The 16,462-nt window shown below is 39.0% G+C and overlaps 1 long non-coding RNA gene across 1 annotated transcript; it reads right to left on the reverse strand.

Moving 5' to 3' along the window:
* Positions 1 to 3,885: 3,885 nt before the first annotated feature.
* On the reverse strand, positions 3,886 to 6,741 carry LOC137242037 (uncharacterized). Its single transcript, XR_010950057.1, has 3 exons — positions 6,280 to 6,741; positions 5,383 to 6,200; positions 3,886 to 5,010 (listed from the first exon to the last, which is right to left on the reverse strand). It is a non-coding gene; the product is annotated as an uncharacterized lncRNA (long non-coding RNA).
* Positions 6,742 to 16,462: the final 9,721 nt, after the last annotated feature.

The raw sequence follows: 16,462 nt of genomic DNA on the forward strand, positions 1-16,462 counted from the left end.
GTTCCACTGGGTTCCACGCTAGTTTGACACTGACCGAAGTGTCAAACTGCCGTGTGTTAGAAAGGGAAAGAAATTGTTTCCCTCTCATACATATCATACTTGTAAACCTGTACAATGAATGCGCTGACTAGAACAAGATATCATCATAAGCATGAGAATATCACAATGGCCAATAGATTTAATGTATTTGGTCTCCTTTGTGGCTTGTTCACGCTAAAACAAAGACTCAAAATTGATATTTATATTATAATACAAACATACAAAAATGTAAAATGTCATGTCATTTAAGGTAAATCAAAATAAAGTTATTAACTACAATTAAGTCATACAAGCACCCTACATTAGTAACGGTAAAAACACTTATGCGGCAGTTACTCACGAACGTGCGTACCAAAAACGTGTCAGCTGACACGACCTATCTTATGAGTGTCATAGTGTACAAGTACAAGTGTGTTGACTTATCTGTCAAGCATTCTGACAGGCACTCGCTGGATTCGGAATGACAGCGAATTCAAAATGGATACCATTACCGAATGCTCCGAATGATTGAAAAATTGAAAAAGTCCATACGATTGGTAGTCAAAAATGTTGTCGTTGAGACTAAAAATGCGACTCTAGACCTGAGATTTCCATCAGGTGAGCGAGGCTGTTTGTAGTTTTGACGTTTATCGCTTAGTGAACACACTTGGTATAGGTACACTATGATGAGTGTGCAATGTGAACGAAAACTCATCGACGTGCAACGCCCGTACGTACGTAGCCCGGAACGTAGAAATCAAAACAATTTTGATTTTTTCCGTAAGAACGTGTCAGCTGATCGCTCTCTCACTAGACAGAGTTGCCTAGTAAACTTTTGTGCGCTAATTTTTGACCGTTTGCACTTTTATGCAAAAACACCTAATTAAAGTTTGAAAAATTGTGAAAATAATTCGAAATAATTATGTAAAAGTGCAGATTATAAATATGTAATCTATTTATACTTATTTAATATTTATTCCGGCCTTTTACAATATCAAAAATTAAATTGGAAAAAGTTGATGTTACCATAAGCATGCATGCAAAATGGTCAATGGCAACAGTGCCTATCTGTAAACAATATACACACAAATATGTTATGTACATGTACACAGACGCACACATTGAATCCTACGGGCTTGAGGGTTCGGTCAAACGCTCTACAAGAAACGCTGATAGTTTTACTAATACACTCACACTTGTAATTGACAATGCTGATCCTGCGATGACATAAACATTGATACTCAAATTTATGTATGTTCCTTTGTTCGCTCACGCATGTCCGCATGTTCCCAACGACAGCCTATAATCATGAAAAAGGACTCAAACTGGGAAAGCTTCGGACACCTGGTACAGAACAAAAGAACGTACAGCAGATACCATTATGCATGTGAGACAGATACATAATTCTCAACGGAATTTTATGTATGCGAGAACAGTTTATCCGATTTAATCATGTTGTCACTACTGACTGTCATATGACAATCAAATGATTATCACGGTTGTTTTGTTATTTTTTAAATTCCGCCATTTTCAACCGAAGAAAAACACATAAAAAATAAGTTTAAAAAATGAAAAAGAGAGCATTTCAAAGCTCCATGCTAAAAGAAAAAAATCGAAAATAATATTAAAAAACACCAAAAGCTGTCGGAATGTATTGGCGCACTCAAAAATTTGATACCCAAAAAATAATAGTGGTTAGTGGTGATTCATTTTTAAATGTGTTTCCGCATGAATTTCTGAATTTAAATTGAACATTCTGAACTCGAATTCTTATAAAACTATTTATTTTCAACAAATAAAAAACACGTATGCTTTTATCACGTACAAAATTAAAAACGTAATGAAATAAAGTAAATAAAAAGCAAAAAGCATTGTTTCATTTTTGGCGGAATATAACAATGGTCAGTTATGATAGTATAACAGTCAAACCTGATATCTACAGTAAACTATCATTTATGACACTTTTTGATAGTTAGAGTGTCAGCACTGATCCAGGAAAATGAATGAGAGTGAGCAGTACGGCTATATACTTAACCAGTAGGCCATGTTGGTGTATAAGAAGGAGACAAAAACTCACACGTACACAGTTGTTTACATCACATTTGCGCAAGTCCCCTTAAGTTCGTGATAGAAAGTTTGTATGAGGCGCTGATCGTTAGGTTGACATTGCTGACAATCAGATGATAGTCATATGATAGTCAGTATTCTTGTAGGGCGTGTTTCGTACGACAAACGTCCGTACGTACGGCACACGTCGGTGGGTAATGCGGCAGTTATACGTATTTAATATTTATTCCGGCCTTTTACAATATCAAAAATTAAATTGGAAAAAGTTGATGTTTCCATAACCATGCATGCAAAATGGTCAATGGCAACAGTACTTATCTGTAAACAATACACACACAAATATGTTATGTACATGTACACAGACGCACACATTGATTCATACGGGCTTCAGAGTTCGGTCAAACGTGTTTCGTACGACAAACGTCCGTACGTACGGCACACGTCGGTGGGTAACTGCCGCATTACCACCGACGTGTGCCGTACGTACGGACGTTTGTCGTACGAAACACGTTTGACCGAACTCTGAAGCCCGTATGAATCAATGTGTGCGTCTGTGTACATGTACATAACATATTTGTGTGTGTATTGTTTACAGATAAGTACTGTTGCCATTGACCATTTTGCATGCATGGTTATGGAAACATCAACTTTTTCCAATTTAATTTTTGATATTGTAAAAGGCCGGAATAAATATTAAATACGTATAAATAAATTACATATTTATAATCTGCACTTTTACATAATTATTTTGAATTATTTTCACAATTTTTCAAACTTTAATTAGGTGTTTTTGCATAAAAGTGCAAACGGTCAAAAATTAGCGCACAAAAGTTTACTATGCAACTCTGTCTAGTGAGAGAGCGATCAGCTGACACGTTCTTACGGGAAAAATCAAAATTGTTTTGATTTCTACGTTCCGGGCTACGTACATGCGGGCGTTGCACGTCGGTGAGTTTTCGTTTACATTGCACACTCATAAGATAGGTCGTGTCAGCTGACACGTTTTTGATACGTACGTTCGTGAGTAACTGCCGCATTAGAATAGCAGTGCTTTGTTATACTCAGCGTGCTTTGCACACAGAGTATATTAACTTTGATTGGATAACGGTTGGTTATACAGGTATAAAGGAATCGAGATAGATATAGACTTCCATATATCAAAATCATCAGTGTCGAAAAAAAAAATTGATTGAGCCATGTCCGCCCGTCCGTCTGTCCGTTAACACGATAACTTCAGTAAATATTAGATATCTTCACCAAATTTGGTACACGAGCTTATCTGGACACAGAATAATTTGGTATTGAAAATGAGCGAAATCGGACGATAATCACGCCCACTTTTTATATTGTCACGTACACCTTTTAGGGGTGAATCCGCCCCTTTGCGCAATCAAGGTGGAGTGTCCCCCAGCTAGCTCAGGGCGAGAGGTCGGGGCCCTTAACCCTTGTCCACCTTGATGCGGGGCGGATGTCACAATCATCATTAAACTTACATCCGTGCACCTCCCTCGCAGAAAGCCCACCCTGCCTTGGACCGCTCGAATTTCTGCTTAGCAGCGAGTCCCCTTTTCCTCTGCTCCAAATGACCCTACATACCTACCCTAATGTCATCTTCACCCTCCCCCAACCGATTAAATTTTAGCAAACCATTTCACTTTCTTTTCCAATTTCAATCTAACATATTATTTATTTGAAAAAATCTTAATTCTATACAAAGAAATTGAAAGAAAAAACGTACTTTATGCTATCGAGCCAAATATCAATGCTCATGAAAAATAATGATTTAGATCAGGACAAAAAAAAACTTGTATCATGCTAGGATCAATATATGTATATATATGTGAATATCCACATGTGCCACATAAAACTATTCACAGGTTCAACACAAACCACAACAAGAAAAAACGCACGGAATAAAAATTTAAACCGTTTTCAAAAAAAAAAAAAATGGCCGAACGGTATATGTATGTACGCATATATATATATATATAGATTAACATAAGTACTTCCAAAACTTAAAACGACACATAGGTATGTATTTTCAGAAAAAGTTCGTTTTGCGACACTGTACCAAAAATGTTTGCATTCGATTACATACAACAAAGCTAAAAAAAAAAGCATATACAAACAAAAACTATTTACGGAAATTTTGACAAAATGTCGGATCGCAAAATGAATGCACCGTTAAAAAAAAGTAAATTCTTGTTCTTAAGCTTTGGACTCTGGATGAAAATTTCACAGGATATGATAATTTACACAATTACATAAACATATGAATTGGGTACATATTTATATACGGAAACATTTTTTTTTTTTTTTTATAAATCAAAAACGCATGCATCAATGTATTAAATAAATTTTATACTTCTTACGGGCCTATCAGTCGCAAAAAGTAAACCAAACGACTTCACACTCAACTTGAGTAAAATTTTTCAGCTACCTAAAACACCCTAATGCCTACCTAAAAGAGCTCTTTTAATACGGCTGAGGGGATTTGTTGGAAGCGAAATGTCTGTATCTGCCTCCGCGCAGTAAAAAAAAACTTCTTTTGCATGAATTTACCCGTCTGGTGTATTTTTCCTTATGTCCGACCTTCAGACGACCGTTTACACAATTCGATACTTTTCTAAGTCTAATTTTAACAAGTATTTATTAAAATATAATTGCCTAATAAACAAATCGTGGATATGGTTACGCAACCTTAATTAAAAAAAATTGTTTAATAAAAACATGATCGCCTACTGGACGGCTTTTGGTTCATGCCCTTCCGGTTTGCATGTTTAGGATGCTCTGCAATAAAATTTATACCACGGTCACAGTCTCTGCTGCTGAAGTCCACTTTGGTGATGAAATTTGTGGTGTTGTAAAAAAAATAGTCTCCCTGGCGCTGACGACGCTTTTGCTCGTTTGGCAATGGTATGTTCCCTGTAGGAACAAAAGTTACATTCACCATTTGGGCGCACGTTGGAGCTATTGAAGGCTTCCACGCCAATTGGGCGTTCCTGACCATGAGGCCATTCGACTGGGCGCGCCGGTATTAGGGTGGTTGTGAAACACTCACGAATTAATCCCAAAAAAATAATAAATTTACAAAAAAAAATTTCTTTTAGAGAAATGGAAAATTTCGGAAGAAAATTACTGGAATTTCCTCTAATTAAACTGTACCCACATACGCATTATGTTGGGTCACCATTGTTCTAGAATTGGTGGCTGTAATCGCCGAATGTGAACCCCGAATTGGCGCGGAAGAATTTCAGAGATTAAAACAAAAAAGAAGTTTGTTCACTTAGGACTTACCCGTTTAAACTCGCTCCGATCTAAAAAAAATGCCAAGCGCTCAAAACTTCAGCATGACATCTGCATTGACAGGAAAGCCCACCGTGTCGGGGTAGCTGGATGCGTCCGCTTCTTGACTCCGCCAAACTCTATTCTCTATTATGGTTACCTCCTTTCGCCTTCAATACCATTATTACCACAAACTAACCAGCAGTTCGGCCGCACAAAACTTTTTATTTTTTTAATTTCAAATGCGCACTACTTTCTAGTCCGTTTTGGACCACGCGTACAGGGAAACTTATTGCCACGAATATCACCAAGAAAAAAAAATCTTTTTTATTTCAAAATTTAAATCACCCGCGCACTGCCAACTTAGTTGTCTATTTCAATATATTTAATCTTCTTGCCCTACAGTTACCCCTTTTTATATCGGCAGAATCGATCACCGATACCGTTTTCCTTTGCCGTTTTCCTATTATCATTCTTTCTTATACATATATTCAATCGCCACCATCACAGCCTATATCTCTCCCTTTCCTTATTCTCATTGCACCCTTACCTACCATCTGGCAACCTTTAAGCAGAGCTTTTCGGAGTTTTCGTTGGTGACTTTCCGGACGTTTCCTAGCAATTGACATTTCTCGTATTTGTTTACAATTTTACAAGTTTTTTATTTGTGCGTGCCGACAAAAATAATAAAATTAAATTTGATCTGGTGGACATATTTCTTCCAGTTATGCTTGCTGACAGATCCCTCTTTATCCCGGTAGTTTTACGGTTCTCGTTTCTGTGGACCTGTACAACAAGCCAATAGCAGCATTCATCTTCCTGCGCCAACACTGTGATACACAAACGTAAACGTGTGAGTTCTACCAATGAAATTTGCGATTTATCTTTTTGAAAAATCAATTTATCTACCTAATAAAGACATCTTCACGCAAAGCATCCGCGCGAACGTTTTATTGGTAGAAATCTTGAAGTGGTTAAGTTGCTGGATACGCCCAATCTCACGCTGATATTAGACCGTATTCTATTGTTTCAAAAAAAAAGTGTTCCGGAATATTTGCTCTGGGATATATCAGTTTCTTCGATTTGTTGTGCCTGCTCTTTACTCAGATTTATTTTGCCTTTACTTTGGTTTCATCAGACCAATGTATACAGCTTCCTCTTTTTCAGGTGCGGTCATCAAGAGTTTTAACGCTTCCACCCTCCATCCTCTGCGATATTCGAGCGGGACAAGGTAGGTTCCAGTCCCAACGCGGGGAACACCCACACCCTGACAACGTCTCCTGCCTCGAGAGCTTAGCCGGGCATATGTTACGGGAAGTAACGAAAATTGTAATATGTATATATATGAACTCTTACTTTTTGGTTTCTTTATAGATGAACTCCAGAACGGGCACCTTTTAGAAACATCCTACGCCGCCGACTTGACCCTCATCGACGGAGTGGTATTCCGCAAGTTATGAAGTATATGTGTATGAAGTTTATTTAATTGTTTAGTCTTGTATCGGGTGTTATAAGGTTCGAAGCGACCCATACGATTGGTGTTTTACACCTATCGCACAGTATTTCCCCCTTTGTTCCGCAAAAAAAAAACCAATTCGATTATAAATCTGGTCGCAACAATTGTTTCAAAAAAAAAAATTTATATCAAAAAATTTATGGCATACATTCGCTCGTATTCACGGATCAATTTAATCCAGAAATTATTTATAATTTAACTTCAATATCAAAATCTTTGACTTCCAATCTTTTTCAAAGATCAGTTTCAACTATCTAATTTCGATATTTCCTCAAAGAAAATTATTTATAATTTGAATTTTATGTCAAACTATTTGACTTCAAATTGTTTTCACAAAAAAAAATATTAATAATTTCAAATTTCACATACATAGGTTTGGGGGGGGGGGGGGGGGGGGGGGGTTCAGATGACGTTCAGGCCTATCAAAGAAAAATTTTTTTGATGCTAGGAGTCATTGGAGCAAACTCTTGCGTTCCTACGAGGGTGTATGCACTTCAGTATTTCAAAAAAAAATCTATATGTGGATCTGTTCTAAAATTCGCATACATTATGCAACACTAGCTTTATGCAGCTGACCGCTTGAGGTCATAATGTATAATTTCCATACTTACGGAGCAACATACTAACAAAAAAAACTTAATAAGGACTTCCCTTTTTTCTGAAGCTACAAAAAAAAGATTGATTGTATTTTAATGAAAGAAAAATAAATTTTAGTAAATTATAAAAGATGCAAATAGTCGGCCACCCTAATGTGGCTATGCCATCTATGGGCTATTGCGAAGGTCTGCCATCACGAATAAGTCACCGAAACAGGGTGTTGGTCGCATACGGCCAGACCCGTTTAAATCGATGATTGCATACGTGAAAAAAATATGTATATTTATAATATAAAAATTGAAATATATTTATATGAAATGAGCTTTGCTATTACTAACGACTTAGATGTTGATTTCGAATTTAAAATTTGCTCATTGCCGGGCGCCTATTTCAATCAGCGGCGCTGCTGTACAATCCTCACGATAACATTTTACTTTATCACCATACATATGTATATGGTACTTAAAAAAATTTCTTTTGGTTGACCGCTATACTAAATATAGCGGCCCCCTCTCTATGCTTTCGCTTGGGCGCCATATTATTTTCAAATAAAAAAAAATTTCCCTTATTGTAATTTCCAATTTTTTTACACAAATCTTCAAATATGCTTGTGTAAAACAAATCCTTATTGTAACTTCAAACTCTACCAATGTGCTAATTTGCGGGAGTGCAGATGGCATGACTCCCGAAGAGGTTTTTCCAAACAGAGGGTTTGGAGCATAGTTTATCGTTCCTGTATGAGTTCGTGTGTGGACTGACTATTTAATAATAAAAAAAATATAAATGCGTATATCCAGAAAAAAGTTATGCTTCACAACCTTTGTATCCAAACGAATGTTGCGGCCACTAACTACTCTATGTAAATATGTATGTATGTATGTATGCGTGGAACATCAAAATTTAAACTTTCAATTTCGGTCTCCATACATAGAAACTAAACTGATTTACATTGTTAATCCAAAAAAGAAAACTGTAAAAAAAAGTTATACCAAAAAAAAGAAATTTGAACATTATCTTTGCATTGTACTGTGGCGGTGCAGATAGATCACCCTAATGTTCGGTAACTATGTCACCGTTTGGCTATTGTTTGGGGATTGATGTGCTACCACCTAAGGCCTTAGTGCAATTAAACTACAAAAAAAAAACTTTATAAGTAAGCCAACTAAGCCGCACGGCTGACAGCGGTCATCAAACCCTTTTTCGATGAACGATATGAATCAAAAAGGTTTAAATAAATTTTTAAAATAAAACGAAAAAGATGAAAATGTTTCATTGTTTTTTTTTTTTTGAAACAAGCTGTATGGGCGCCAATTTAAACCTTTTTATTTTTTTTGTTTTTGTTTGTTGCGCTGATGTTACTTTATAATTTTATGTACAATATACCTGCATATAACTATGCGAATATATGTACATTTCTTGTATTTTAGTTTGGGCGCCATATAAATATATGTCACGTACAGGTATTGTTTGGCTCCTTGGGGTACCCGGACTAGCTCAGTATAAGAGGGGCAGTGGTCCTCAACCCTAACACCAAGGAGTCGTACGGACGCATATTTATACCTTTCATCATCCATCCTATCAGCCTCACACACATCTCACCTCAGGAAGCCCGCCCTACCTTGGACCGCTCGTTTCATGCACCCTAACTTTAGCGGTCTCCCTCTAGTCATGCTCCGTCCCCTCCACTTACCTCTTCACCACGCCATCTTCACCTCCCGCCCAAAAAGTGCTTAACTCCGCATTTCAACTCTTAACAACAAACTCAAAATATATTGAAATCATAAAAAGAATTACAATGAATCATAATGAAAAAAATCTAGTCTTAATATTTAGGCTAAACAAAAAATGTTTCACTATGATGAAACGTCCTGCCGATCATCCAATGCAATAAGAAAACGAGAACAAAAAAAAATTTAATTTTAAAATTTTACTCGGTTAAGGGTAATGGATCCTACCTAATCGAGCTCTCTTAGTTGGTTTTACCCCTACCTATGTATGTAAATATGTATGAGATTTTAAGAATTTCTCAAAAAAAATGTTCGATATTAATGTTACTTATGGGCAGAATCGCCTACCATATATAGGACAACGATACAATACACCTAACCTGATCACAATAACTTTCTTAACAATTAATTTCAGCTTAACAAAAAACAAGAAAATTGGTCACTCTAATGTGACTGCTTTGCTCGCTTGCAAACACGCAGATAGCTACACTTTAATTGGCAAGTCCAACAACCCGCACACTATAAAACAAACATAAAAAGCTTTTGGTTCGTTACCATACCCTCAATAGGGTGTGTACAAAATGTACAAAAAAAAATCTTGATTGTACCAAAAATATGTATATCACGAAAACTCAGAAAAATTTAATAATTTTTTTTTTGTTGCGTACACGCATGCACACACGCATATATCAAAAAAAAAAAAATTGTTAAATTTTTCTGAGTTTTCGTGATATACATATTTTTGGTACAATCAAGATTTTTTTTTGTACATTTTGTACACACCCTATTGAGGGTATGGTAACGAACCAAAAGCTTTTTATGTTTGTTTTATAGTGTGCGGGTTGTTGGACTTGCCAATTAAAGTGTAGCTATCTGCGTGTTTGCATGCGAGCAAAGCAGTCACATTAGAGTGACCAATTTTCTTGTTTTTTGTTAAGCTGAAATTAATTGTTAAGAAAGTTATTGTGATCAGGTTAGGTGTATTGTATCGTTGTCCTATATATGGTAAGCGATTCTGCCCATAAGTAACATTAATATCGAACATTTTTTTTGAGAAATTCTTAAAATCTCATACATATTTACATACATAGGTAGGGGTAAAACCAACTAAGAGAGCTCGATTAGGTAGGATCCATTACCCTTAACCGAGTAAAATTTTAAAATTAAATTTTTTTTTGTTCTCGTTTTCTTATTGCATTGGATGATCGGCAGGACGTTTCATCATAGTGAAACATTTTTTGTTTAGCCTAAATATTAAGACTAGATTTTTTTCATTATGATTCATTGTAATTCTTTTTATGATTTCAATATATTTTGAGTTTGTTGTTAAGAGTTGAAATGCGGAGTTAAGCACTTTTTGGGCGGGAGGTGAAGATGGCGTGGTGAAGAGGTAAGTGGAGGGGACGGAGCATGACTAGAGGGAGACCGCTAAAGTTAGGGTGCATGAAACGAGCGGTCCAAGGTAGGGCGGGCTTCCTGAGGTGAGATGTGTGTGAGGCTGATAGGATGGATGATGAAAGGTATAAATATGCGTCCGTACGACTCCTTGGTGTTAGGGTTGAGGACCACTGCCCCTCTTATACTGAGCTAGTCCGGGTACCCCAAGGAGCCAAACAATACCTGTACGTGACAATATATATAACATTTTGGAAAACACAAAAAACCTGATTATTTATTAAATAATACACCTAGAATGTTGAAATTGACTTGTGGACTAATATTGAGACTCTTGATAAAAATTTAAAATGGGTGTAGCACCACCTATTTGTGATAAAATCAATTTTACAAATATTATTAATCATAAATCAAAAATCGTTAAACATATCGTAACAGAATTCGGCAGAGAGGTTGCCTTTACTATAGGAAATGCTTTAAAGAAAAATGAACGAAATCGATTAAGGATCACGCCCACTTTTATATAAAAGATTTCTAAAAGGGTCGTGGACGAATAAAGTAAGCCATATCTTTGCAAAAAAGAGCTTTATATCACTTATCAAGTTTTATTGTAAGAGGAAATGGGGAGACATTTTTTTTAAACGGGCGGTGCCACGTGTTATGTAGAAAAGTAATTTATCTGAAATGAAATGTGCAATTGAAGCTCACGCTTAGTATATTATGTTCGGATACACCCGAACTTAAACACCTTTAGTTGTTAGATATTAATTTGGTATGTATCAGCTTAGCCCCCTTACCTCTATTGTATTGGTCAAACTCGTCAAACTGTAGGTGGTTTCAGCTTACGTATATAATAAATTCTTGAAATTAAGTCCGAAAACGCATTCGAATAATCAAAGTGGCATTTTTTCTACTTTCATGAGTTTTCATTCGCCATCTCCCAATTGTTTTTAATAGCAACGCCTGTGGTGGTGGTAGCGTGCTCCGCCTACCACACCGAGGATCCTGGGTGGTAGTTCTTTACTTTAGCTCACAACTGCAAAAACTCATCCAAAAATATCGGGAGAGGTGTCAAAAGATGCGTTTTGAACTCAGGACGACGAACCCGAAAGCGGAAATTAAAAATTTTATTTCTGTAAAAAAATGGCCAAGGAGCGTTCCGAAACCGGGGATGGAATCCATAGTATTTTTGCGCGGAACATCTTTTGGCATTGGCGGCCTTCAGGCGCGATTATAAAAAATTACCCTGGGTGGGTCCAACACCGGTTTGGAGACCAAATCTATATCGGCGCATAACACTTTTACCACAGTTTTTTTTTGTGAGTACGATAAAATCACCAAAAGTACAATAACCACATGCAAATTTTCAATTTCTCTCGCAAATATCTCTTGACTTTCGCTTTCGGATTCGCTGTCCAGGATCCAAAACGCGTCTTTTGATACCCCCCTTAATATTTTTGGACGTGTTTAAAGAGTGTTATGCTGTCGTATAGAATTACCAAATTTTCAATTTCCGCTTTCGGATTCGTGGTCCTGGATCCAAAGCGCGTCTTTTGACACCTCTCCCGACCAAGACGCAAATTGGAAGAGAAGATTCGGAGCCTATTAGCTCCTTAAATTTATTTATTTTTTAAGTACACAAAATTAATTCTTGCTGAATTTTTTTGAATTTTTAAGTATTTCTGTGATTATTTATTTGTTATGCAAATATGCTCATGCCTCCCTGACACCGGGCCGCCTTGGGAGTAACAATGGCCTTACCGCGTCAAGGGGCTCTGCCGCAGTGGACGAACCGAGTTCCCCTACATAACTAAATAGATCACTACACTTGCCACTACAGGCATGTGATCGTACGAACAAGATGATGAATACAAACACAAATAAAAACAATAACAATAACAAAAATCAACAAAAACAAACAGAAGAGAGGGAGATCAAGTTAAGTGCAAAGAGTGGCGGTAACAACAAACGCCGAAGGGAAAAGCAGGGCGAGAGAACCTACTCCCTGAGCCACCTAAATTTGACTGCGGAAGAAATTGCCCTGTTCGAGGAGCATGCCAGGGACGACGATGACCAAACGTCCGGAAGCGAGACGGACATGGAAGTCAAAAACCAGTACCAGAGTGGGCAGAGCACCACCAGACGAATAGCGGAGACAAACATCACAGTGGATTAATCACCACTGTCAATAATAACATGGCCAGAAAAAATCAGCAGCACGAGCAGAGTACCACGACAGCGGAGAGCAACGTCAAACCACAGCATGGTGGGTTAATCACCACCAGTGGGCCAAGTCGGGCAGAGGCAAAAAGCGCAGCCAGCAACAGTCCTTGCAAAACCCGGCAAAGGAGACCCCGAGAGGAGATGGAGAGCAGCGGGAAAGCCGCAATCACAAACTCTCACCCTCAAGGGAGAGACATCGCCACAGTAGTAGGAAATCAGCGGCCAAGAGACACCTGGGTGACGTGCACGACCGCCAGTACCCAGGGGAAAGAAGACGTTCCAAGTCAAGGGACGACAAAGCCGGCCGTGATGGAAAAAGAAAGAGGTTGAATTTTGAACGTGGAAGACGATCACCAAAGAAAAGTGCAAACGCCAGAGCAAGGTCATCGTCGTTCGAGGACTCTGGCACAGAGCAACGCCATGGTGCGAGCTGACCCGAACTGGGGGAGCCAGGTGGTTGCGACGACCCAAGAAGAATCGGGCTAAGCGGAGCAGGAAAGAAGTGGTACCTTCGATACCTGAAGCAGGGAAGGACTCCGGTCAGTGCACGCGAGAAGGCACTGCAACACAAGAAGCCGTACAAGAAGAACCCATCCGCCTGGAAATCAAGGCGGGGTGAGAGGGAAACGGCAAGAGGCGAGCATGCATCGCACCACCACGGGTCACATAACCGCGGGCATTAACAAAGAAGCCGTAATGAGAAACAAAGCGCTCCCGCTGACAACCGGAGAAGAGGTCAGGCACGACGGGAGGGCGCAACACAGACCAGGGGACAGAGAGCTTACCCCACACCGTCTACCTCGAGAATGGCGAATGCGCTGCTGCCAGCACCTGGTGCATCAACTGCGCAAGGGAGGCCAAAAATGCAAGGCTACTCGGATGCCTTAAATGGCATACGGATGGCGGTGCTTCCAAAGCAATACCCGGCGGAGGTCTTGAGCCAGGAAGAGCTGACCCGGCTGCAAGACACTATAATGATCGAGGTATCGAAGGGGTGGGGAAAGCAATCTCTGGCTTTCTGTGGCGTATATCTTAAGCCAGGATTACTCCTTGTAGACTGAAAGGATGAGGAAACAGCCGAATGGCTGACTAGAGTCATACCAACTCTACATCCTGGTCAGGATTATGAGGGATAGCCTCGCAGAAGAGCAAAAGTGGTCTTTATACCTAAGGTGGCTAAAAAGGACTACTCCAGTCCTAAGTCCTTTAGGCCTATAAGCCTGACATCCTTTGCTCTCAAAGCAATGGAGAAGATTGTAGACCATGAGATTAGATTAAAAGCTCTCGACAGAATACCACTACATAAAGACCAGCATGCATACAGAACAGGCAGGTCGACAGAAACTGCACTGTATCAGCTGTCCACAGAAATCCAAAGTGCGTCCGAGTGCGGAGAGATAACGCTATGCGCATTTTTGGACATAGAGGGGGCTTTCGACAACACGACACACGAAAGTGTGAATCGGGCACTCGAGAGAAGAGAGATACAACGTCAAATCCGTATGGGGATAAACGCCTTATTGCGTACGAGGATTGCAGAAACCTCAAGTGGGGACGGTACAGTAGAGATCAAAACAACGAAAGGATGTCCACAAAGGGGCGTCCTGTCACCCCTGCTGTGGAGTCTGGTAGTAGATGAACTTCTACAGAGGCTCTCAGACAACGGAATCCGATGTCAGGGGTACGCGGATGATATTGTTATCATTGTAAGGGGCAAATTTGAGAGCACCCTTTGCGACATAATGCAAAGGGCATTGAGGTTAACGAAAGAATGGTGTACTGAGGTAGGGAATCAACCTAACAAGACATCCCCTTCACCGGGAAAAGAAAACTGGAAGGGATTAGGCAAATCACTATGGATGGAGTACACGACTGAGGTGAAATACTTGGGAGTCACGTTTGACTCTAAGCTCTTATGGAAGAAACACGTCGACAACACCATATCAAAGGCCACAAGAGCAATAATGGTGTGCAGGCGTATTGCAGGAAGATCCTGGGGATGCAGCCCAAAGATCCTAAGATGGATGTACACTATGATAGTGAGACCTATCATAGTGTACGGAGCAGTTACGTGGGCATCAAGGACAACCATGGTGACCGTACAAAAATCACTCACGAAGCTTCAACGCTTAGCGTGTGTCTGCATTACGGGAGCCATGCGAACATGCCCGATGGCAGCAATAGAGGTGCTGCTTGAGTTAACGCCTCTATATATAATAATTGAGTAGGCAGGCAGGAGTACTTTAGTAAACGTAGCTAAAGAGTGATGTCAAAGAGGCAGAGTGATACAGTCCTGGAGCATGGCGAAGCTGCAGGAGCAGATTCCACTTATCCAACTTCCCAGAGATGATACGAGGAAGATAATTAAGTTTGAGAAGCGCTTCAAATAGAGTTGGGGAACAAATGTATGTGGGACACCTCCAGGATTGAAACGCTTCACCAGGAACACACTATAATATTGTAACGAATTTGCTTGCAAATCCTCTTATTTGCAATCCTCTGCTAAGTTCGAATCACTAAACTGTTGAATAAATAACTCCAATTTGTAATAATGCAAAATGGCGTTTATTAAAGTACTTCACAATACACTCAAACTGTGCAACGAATAGCTTGCTTAATAACCACACTTATTGATAGCTCAATGAAACTCTACTATTCAAAATAATACTGCTATTGCTCGCTAGATATCGTCTTAATCGCAACTGCTTGACAACTCAAATCAAACTGAATTACTTCTTACTCGCTTGCCGCGCTTTTATAGTTTACGCTGCATACTTCTAGGCTCTTCGATTTCAAGAACTTACTAGTTGTTTTGGCTACGAAATCGCCAGCCACAACTAAGTGCACAAATTATTGCTCTCTCTTGTGACAACTCAGATAAGATATATGCATGTGTTTGTGCATTGCCGCTCCGCTGCTCGTATACGTACATAGGTGTAGACGCAATTATTTATTCGTTTATGTAGATACATAAAGATTGAATTATTGATGTGAATGTTTGTAGTTTACAGTCTCTCGCGCGCACATAGGCATATAAGTAAATGCATCTGTGTGTGACATCTCTCTGGGCTGCCTTATATATGTGTATACTTGATTTAATTATTAACGTAAATACTGCTTGGCATGGCCTTAGCATCGCCTTAGTGATGGGATAATTTAGTGATGCTAATATCCGTGACACTGCCCTCCACCTAAGTCTGATAGTCATGATCAGACAAATCTCTCGATCTAAACGTTGCTAGCCTTTCCAAATGGACCACCTTCATTTTGGTTCGTGGTTTACCGATGGTTTGTATGCGGTACACTACATCGTTGATCCGTTTTACAAATTTGTATGGGCCTTCCCAATTACACTGCAATTTCGGGGACAAACCTTTTTTACGTTGTGGGTTGTATAACAGCACCAAATATCCTTCCTGAAAACCTTCTGAATTAATTGCTTTATCATATCTGGCTTTCATCTTGTCACTCATAATCTTTGTTCGTTGCCTTATCAGATCATGTATATCTCTTAGCTCTTCTTCCAAATCACTAGTGGATTTCCTGACATTTCTCTCCGCATTGGCATCTATCCCAAACTTCAAATCAGCTGGCAGTCTAAGGTCATTGCCAAAAATTACTTTTGCAGGGGTTT

This window comes from Eurosta solidaginis, chromosome 2, assembly GCF_040869045.1.
Source record: "Eurosta solidaginis isolate ZX-2024a chromosome 2, ASM4086904v1, whole genome shotgun sequence".
NCBI classification, from domain to species: Eukaryota; Metazoa; Arthropoda; class Insecta; order Diptera; family Tephritidae; genus Eurosta; species Eurosta solidaginis.